Source organism: Anguilla anguilla, chromosome 4 (assembly GCF_013347855.1).
Source record: "Anguilla anguilla isolate fAngAng1 chromosome 4, fAngAng1.pri, whole genome shotgun sequence".
Lineage (NCBI taxonomy): Eukaryota > Metazoa > Chordata > Actinopteri > Anguilliformes > Anguillidae > Anguilla > Anguilla anguilla.
The window spans coordinates 7,135,649-7,142,920 of NC_049204.1; the positions used below are offsets into that span (position 1 = coordinate 7,135,649).

The 7,272-nt window shown below is 42.7% G+C and overlaps 3 non-coding genes across 3 annotated transcripts; all 3 read left to right on the forward strand.

The window, feature by feature from the left end:
* Positions 1 to 2,510: 2,510 nt before the first annotated feature.
* On the forward strand, positions 2,511 to 2,592 carry trnas-uga. Its single transcript has one exon. It is a non-coding gene; the product is annotated as a tRNA-Ser (tRNA).
* Positions 2,593 to 3,076: 484 nt separating this feature from the next.
* Positions 3,077 to 3,158, forward strand: trnas-cga. The gene has a single exon. It is a non-coding gene; the product is annotated as a tRNA-Ser (tRNA).
* A 2,200-nt stretch (positions 3,159 to 5,358) lies between these two features.
* trnas-cga lies at positions 5,359 to 5,440 on the forward strand. The gene has a single exon. It is a non-coding gene; the product is annotated as a tRNA-Ser (tRNA).
* Positions 5,441 to 7,272: the final 1,832 nt, after the last annotated feature.

A 7,272-nucleotide genomic window follows, 5' to 3' on the forward strand; every position in this document is an offset into this window, starting at 1 on the left:
TATTTGTACGGTAAAGACAAGATGCGGCTCCTATTGCAAAGACACTGGGATCCATCCAAGCTGGTACAGCAGTTACAAATTTGCCATTGAATATTCAAAAGCAATTCAGCTAGACATTAAAAACGACCTCAAATTCAGCAATCTTTTCCCACTTTTAATCTTACGCCAGTATGAAAGAACATTGAAATAAACATGTATATGATTTTTGGAAGAGCGCACTAAGATAAGTTTGTGTGTGTGTGTGTGTGTGTGCGTGTGTGTGTAAGTATATGTGTCTGTGTGTGTGTGTGTATACGTGAGTGTGTGTGCATGGGTGTGTGTATGCGTGAGTGTGTGTACGTGTGCGTGTGCACGCATGTGTGTGTAAGTGTGTGTGTGTGTTAGTGTGTCTGTGCGTGTGTGTGTGTGTGTAGGTGTATGTGTCTGTGTGTGTTTATTCATGAGTGTGTGTCCGCGTGCATGCGTGTATGTGTGTGTGTGAGTGTGTGTGTGTTTGTGTGCGCGCGTGTGTGTGTGTGAATAATTCAGCACCGGTAGAGGGCTCTAGTTACAGCAGCAGTCCACAGGCCTAGCTGGGGGCCTGCTCCCCAGCTGCTCAGATACACTGACACCCAAACTGCTACCCCCCACTGAGAAATAACTATTAAAACACACAAGGACTTCACAATCTAAAAGCCCAGCAAAATAGAGTTGCTGTTCACAAATCACGATTTATTGGCATTTATCAGAATACCAACAAATTCTGCCATCGTTTAAAATAAGGTAGCCTACATGTTAAAATTCTCAAGTACACTAATGCCACTTATTAATGGAATTCAGTCATGTATTTGTGTTTTGTAGCGCTGTTTCAGTTCTTACTTCACTCTTTTTAAACTTCGCCTTCAGACTCTTCATGACCTCGCCTTACAGTGGGATGACTCTCAACTCTGAAACTGTGAAAAAGTACACATTAAAATCTTCAAAAACTTTTCAAGTTTATCATTTCAAAAATATTTTCCAGTGTTCTAAAAGGGCAGTACATTTTGAAGTGCCACAATAAAGCAATAAACTAGAAATGTATAAATATCAAATATCTTATGAATTAAGACATTATATAGCCCTACATATTTAATTCCTTGAATATATTGAACACATCAGGTTTTCCTTAGAACTTAATTTTTATTTTGCTAGTTTAAGAAAACTAACATCTATTACATGTGATGAGACCATTATCTCTTTCTTTGAAAATTAACATTTTTGAGTCCCTGAGGAGTTGGAAAGAACTTAAACTTTAAAATTATTATTATTATTATTATTATTATTATCATTATTCTTTTCAAGTCTAACCTCAAGACACTTTGAAAGACAATAGTTTACCATATTCTAATTACATTTCATGTACAAAAGTAACAAACTTGTAACAATCGTTAAAGGACGTAAATGATAATCTACAGGTTTATCTTTACCGTTTCTTTGTGGGGATGCCGGGTCTGTCCCAAGTGCTGTTCCCTGCACCAAAACTCGAGCCCGTTGGACTCACCTGGAACCTTATTCCATATTCCACCAATCATCTTGCAGGAAGGGGCCGGACTTAGATTCGAGCAATAGGTCTGACTCAACTTATTCAAGTAGGCCAGTAAGCTAATACGATGCCCACATAAAATCTGAAAAGTTATTTTCTAACGTTTTATCAGGCAAAAACGACAATTTTGCTTTTGATTCATCTCAATACAAAATATGCGGATTCTAAGTACGCCAACCGAAATAAACGCAATCGGTAATTTATGCGAACAAGAGCAATTTCATAGGGCGTTAAAAACCATCGCCATCCAATGGCCAGAAAAACGCGTCCTTGGCCAATGAGAATGACCAAAACACCTCACAATGGGGCGGGAGTACTCTGACAGTATTTTGTCACCGGAAGTAGGTGAAAGTGTCGTCTTGACAACGTTAAAAAACGATTGATGGGAGCATTTAGGACGGCATCGAGCACCAGGGAATTAATGGTACTGTAATGCTATGCAAATGTGTGGACATTCATTGGAAGAATTTAGTCCGCTCGCTGGTTGTGTTTAAAATTTGAAGTCATGTCAACAAGGAGGTTTTAAACGTAAGGTTCAAATTTTTCTAAACGAATGTTTCTCCAAATTAGCTAGGCAGTAGTAATAATGGTATATTCAGAACCAATAATAGCAGCTTGGCAGACGGATGTATGCACGATCACATCCATTAAATGTAAATGCCCGGCTAATCTTTAGCTGTTGTTATACAGCTGACTAATTGCGACCATACAGCAATAATACTGCTCTGTTTATCTAGTTCATCTAAGGTGTTTTTCGACCACATTACGCCTGTTAATAGGATTTTGGACGTTCAGACCGTTGCAGGTTGCTCAAGCATTTTTAAAGCTATATTTTCCCCCCTTGTATACAGAACTAAGGTATCTTGGTATCTGTGTGTTATGCGACTTCTGTGAATTTGATTATGTATTGTATTCTGTATTCCGGTTTCATGAAAACATAGTATGTATGGCTGCGATGGCCGAGTGGTTAAGGCGTTGGACTTGAAATCCAATGGGGTCTCCCCGCGCAGGTTCGAACCCTGCTCGCAGCGTCATTTAACCTCACCTTTCCTTACTATTACATCCGAAATACTATAACAATGGAAAATGAAATGTGTTTGGAAAATCCTTTAGGACGTATCCCTTGTCTGTCTGTACTAAGCACTTTGTTAAAGCAACGTATGCTGTATTTGCTACAGTGACCTGCTGAAATGGATTATTAACATTTTGATTTCTACCAGACCTTAACATTTCAACCTTTGATGACTTCGGTTCAAATTCCTTGCATCCGACATGCTCCTGATTCAGCAAATTAGGTTGCAAGTTTGTCTCCGATTCAAATATAAAACAGTGGTTATTTCAAGGATCATACGTAGGTCTTTCAGCGTGTAAAGCAGACATGATAATCACTATAACCACTGTGCTTACAAAACAGTTTTTATCAGTGTCATAAGGCAAAGTACCAAGTCATTGAAATTATGTGGCTGGTGGGAATTAATTTGTTTATTCGAGTTTCCCAAATGGCCATCATGTGGTGCTGTGATGGCCGAGAGGTTAAGGCGTTGGACTCGAAATCCAATGGGGTTTCCCCGCGCAGGTTCGAACCCTGCTCGCAGCGTAGCAGTTTTAGCCTTCGCAAGATTTCATCCTGTGTGTTCTGAGGGGATTGTGCCCACGACTTTCTGCATGTAAAACAATTACGCTATAAACACTACACTATATAGAAGTGCTGATGGCTGAGTGTTTAGAGTGTGCAAACCCTGAACTCAACAGGCCCAACTTTAAAAGCAGTGCACCCCCTCCGTACTCATGCAAACACCCAGGGTGTGGTCGGATCTGGGTTTTATGCTTTCCTTCAGATGTGACCTTCCCTTGCTTCAAACGGGGGGGCATTCCCCAAATGGCTGGATAAAATATGTCAGCCACGACAAGTGCCGTCCGGTTCCAATTTATGAGGGGGGGAGCAATTACATTCCCTCACTCCCTCCTGAACAGAGGTGTGAGGTGCGAGCTTCCAGCAAGAAGGGAATCCCACAATGCAGTGCTGCACAAGCAGAAGAGAGGACAGGGCCATTAATGTCCGTGTCAGTTCGTTCCTCGTCTGTCCTCCCTCGCCGAGCACCTGCTACAGTCGGTTCCCTTGCTGCGCATCACAAATTTCATCACAGGACGGCTCCCTGAAGGGAAGGGAACGAGGGAAGGGACTGTGTTAATGTGGCTCCGAATGCAACGCCAGTCTCAAACGCACTCTCTGGACATTCCTTTGTCTCCGTCTTCCTCGACCCCTCTGCAGGTAGTGAGGACAGACCCACTGGTGGAGACCGAAGAAGAGGAGCTCTGCGGACGTCGAAGTTCATACACAGTGAGTACTTCTGTGTGAGAAATAAGCCTGGGAAACACAAACCTTTTGAGTATCAAACCCGACAGAGCCCAGTCCAGCCAATCAGATGAGCCCTTGTTGGAGTTAACGTTCATAGATAAATCATTTACTTGAATTAAGTCCAACACCCTCTTTACCCTGTCACAGAATCATCAGTACATGCATGATAGGAACACATTTTAATAATATCAAATCAGGAAATAATTTATTAACAAAAAAGGCTAGAAATGGTATGTAGCAGAATATTCTAATGGCAAGCTAAACTCTGCAGTACAGCCGAAAAGCCACAAGGGGGCAGCACATACCACATCACTGAGTACCATGCAGGTCAAGCCCTGGAGGCCTGCAATCCAGTGGTTTTCCCACCAATTTTAAACCACTAAAACTCTCCAACTAAGTTTCATTATGCCTTAAATTTTCTTGTAATGTACACAGATAGGTTATCAAAACAGCCTTAATAACAATAACTTTACCAACCTAATGTGTCACATCGTTTATCCAGTCATAATCAGCAGTCATCCCCATGATTTTTTCAAAAGCTAAATTATCTCTGCTTGCCGTGACAGTGTTTCAATGTTTTCAGTTTACCCATAACGTTATTCTTCCGAGAGACACATTTAATAACTTTTACGAGAATAGATGAGCTGTGTTTTTACTTAAGCAGCCATCTGCTGCCTTGTAGAAGTCGGCGTTTTAAAGGCCACTACCTCCCCCCGACGTGAAACGTGCTGTCTGTCAGTCAGACAGCCGCGGACACAAAGAGGCTCGTCGCTCAGTCTTCTGGGATCCTACAGTAACAGCCGTGTCCCCGATTCAGAGAGAAACACACCTCTAATAGTTCTTTTCAAGCCTCCAGGCTTTGTGCGTAGGTCACCGGGTGGCAGAGAGCAGACTAGCGCGGGCTATTGAATGTGCTTGTTCACTAGGACCCCGTTTCTCTTTTAAGCAGCTGCCGCGTTTGAAGCGAGCATTGAGTATTTGCTAGGCCTAAGCGCGACAATAAAATATCCTTGAAGCAAAGGAAGAGACTGGATTATTCACAATTATAGTTATAGGCACGGGTGATTCAGGTGTACAGAAATGGTGTGTTATCATCTCTTGAGAGAGAGAGAGAGAGAGAGAGAGAGAGAGATTGGCAAAAAAATAATAAAAATCTATAAAGAATGCACATCATGGGTGTGTGGCTAGCTCAGAGCTTCCACTTTATTTTTATTTAATTTTTCTGCAATAGGATGTTTTTTCAGGCTCATTTAAATATAAAACACTGGTTATTTCAAGGATCATAGCGTGTAAAGCAGACATGATAATCACTATAACCACTGTGCTTACAAAAAAAAATGTTATCAGTGTCATAAGGCAAAGTGCTGAGTCACTGAAATTATGTGGCTGATGGGAATTAATTTGTTTATTCAGGTTTCCTAAACAACCATCGTGTGGTGCTGTGATGGCCGAGAGGTTAAGGCGTTGGACTCGAAATCCAATGGGGTTTCCCCGCGCAGGTTCGAACCCTGCTCGCAGCGTAGCAGTTTTAGCCTTTATAGGATTTGTTGCGTATGAAATATTCCCCTGTGTTTTCAGAGAGGATTGATCCTGTGACTTTCTGCATGTAAAACAATCATCCTAAACACGACACTATACAGATATATGAAGTGCTTGACCATGAACTCGACAGGCCCAACTTTAAAAGCAGTGCCCCCTGCACTCCATACTCCAAGCTCATTTAAGAACTACAATTACCACAAAAAAAATTTTTTTTTTAAATCAGGTGTATTTTATAACCCTGTGCACGAAATGATGAAGGACTGTTAAATGAGTAAAGATAGGGAGGTTTTACGTAAACGAACAAGCTCTGGGTACTGTGACCACTGTCAGATATCTTCCTTTTTTTTTTTTTTGTTTCATATTTTTTCTAAGGCCGGAAAACCAGCTGTCTGTGAAGCAGCCTTTTTGTTCCACCTCTCTCTCTCTCTCTCTCTCTCTCTCTCTCTCTCTCTCTCTCTCCTATACTGCTTTTGTTCATCTGCTTCACCGTCCCCGGTGTCGTGAATCGCTGTTGTGTCCCCTGTCTAATGATGGTGTGGGGGGGGGGGTAGTGAGGAGGGGAGAGAGGTAAGGGGGATGATGAGGAGGGGTGGGGTGGGGGGGGGGGGGGCTGAAATGACTTCATCCCCCCTCCCTTATCCCCCAGGAGGCAGGGGAAGAGTGAGATCACGGCTCTTTTAAAGAGGTATTTATGGCGGTTTTATTGCTTTGGACAGTATCATCGGTGCTATCGCCGAATCCAATTTTCTTTTTAACAACCTGCGTCCAGGAAAAAAAAAAAAGCCATCTGTGAACACGGGAAGCACATTCTACCCACCAGATAAATCTGCAACCTCACCAACAGGAGGGATGTTCTTCAGCTCGAGTCTTTCCGTACCTGCATGTGTGTGTACGTGTGTGCGTGTACGTGTGTGCATGTGTGTGTGTGTATGTGTGTCTGTGCACGTGTATGTGTACGTGTGTGTATGTGTGTGCATGTGTGTGTTTGTGTGCACGTGTGTGTTTACATGTGTGTGTGTATGTGTATGTGTGTACGTACGTGTGTGCATGTGTGTGTCTGTGCACGTGTGTGTGTGTGTGTATGTGTGTACGTACGTGTGTGCATGTGTCTGTGTGTGTGTGTGTACGTGTGTGCATGTGTCTGTGTGTTTACATGTGTGTGTGCATGTGTGTATGTACGTGTGTGCATGTGTCTGTGTGTGTCTGTGCACGTGTGTGTGTGTACGTGTGTGTACGTGTGTGTACGTGTGTGTACGTGTGTGTGTGTGTGTGTACGTGTGTGTGGGTGCACATGCTTTTCAAACAGCGTGTCTCGTGACTGTACTTGTTTCGGCGCACCACGCTTACTTTGTGAGACAGTGTCTAAAATCTCCAAGCGCGTCAGCGTTCGGTGCTTTTCACGGTCAGTGTGAGAGTGGGGACTGAATTATCTCTTCAGAGTAAACTGACTTCTCCCTTTAGTCCCCTTTGCGAGAGACAAACCTGCTAATTACAGTATGCAAATCAGCCACCAAGAGTGGGCTGAGGAAAAAAAAGAAAGAAAAAAAATTTTTTTTTTACAGCTAATTATGCTGCGAAGATGAAATTGAGAGCCGGATAAGCTATATATAAATCCCGTGGTGCCTGTGCTAGCAGATAACGTAACGTGCGAATAAAGGAACAGTACTCATTATTCAGAGGGGACGAATGGCCAAATCATTTCGATTGATCAACTCTGCGCAATTTCAGCGCACGCAGCATCAAACAGACAAAGGACTGCACGTTGGACGTCCAAAAATGTCTGTGCTTGAATGTGTGTGTGTGTGTGAGT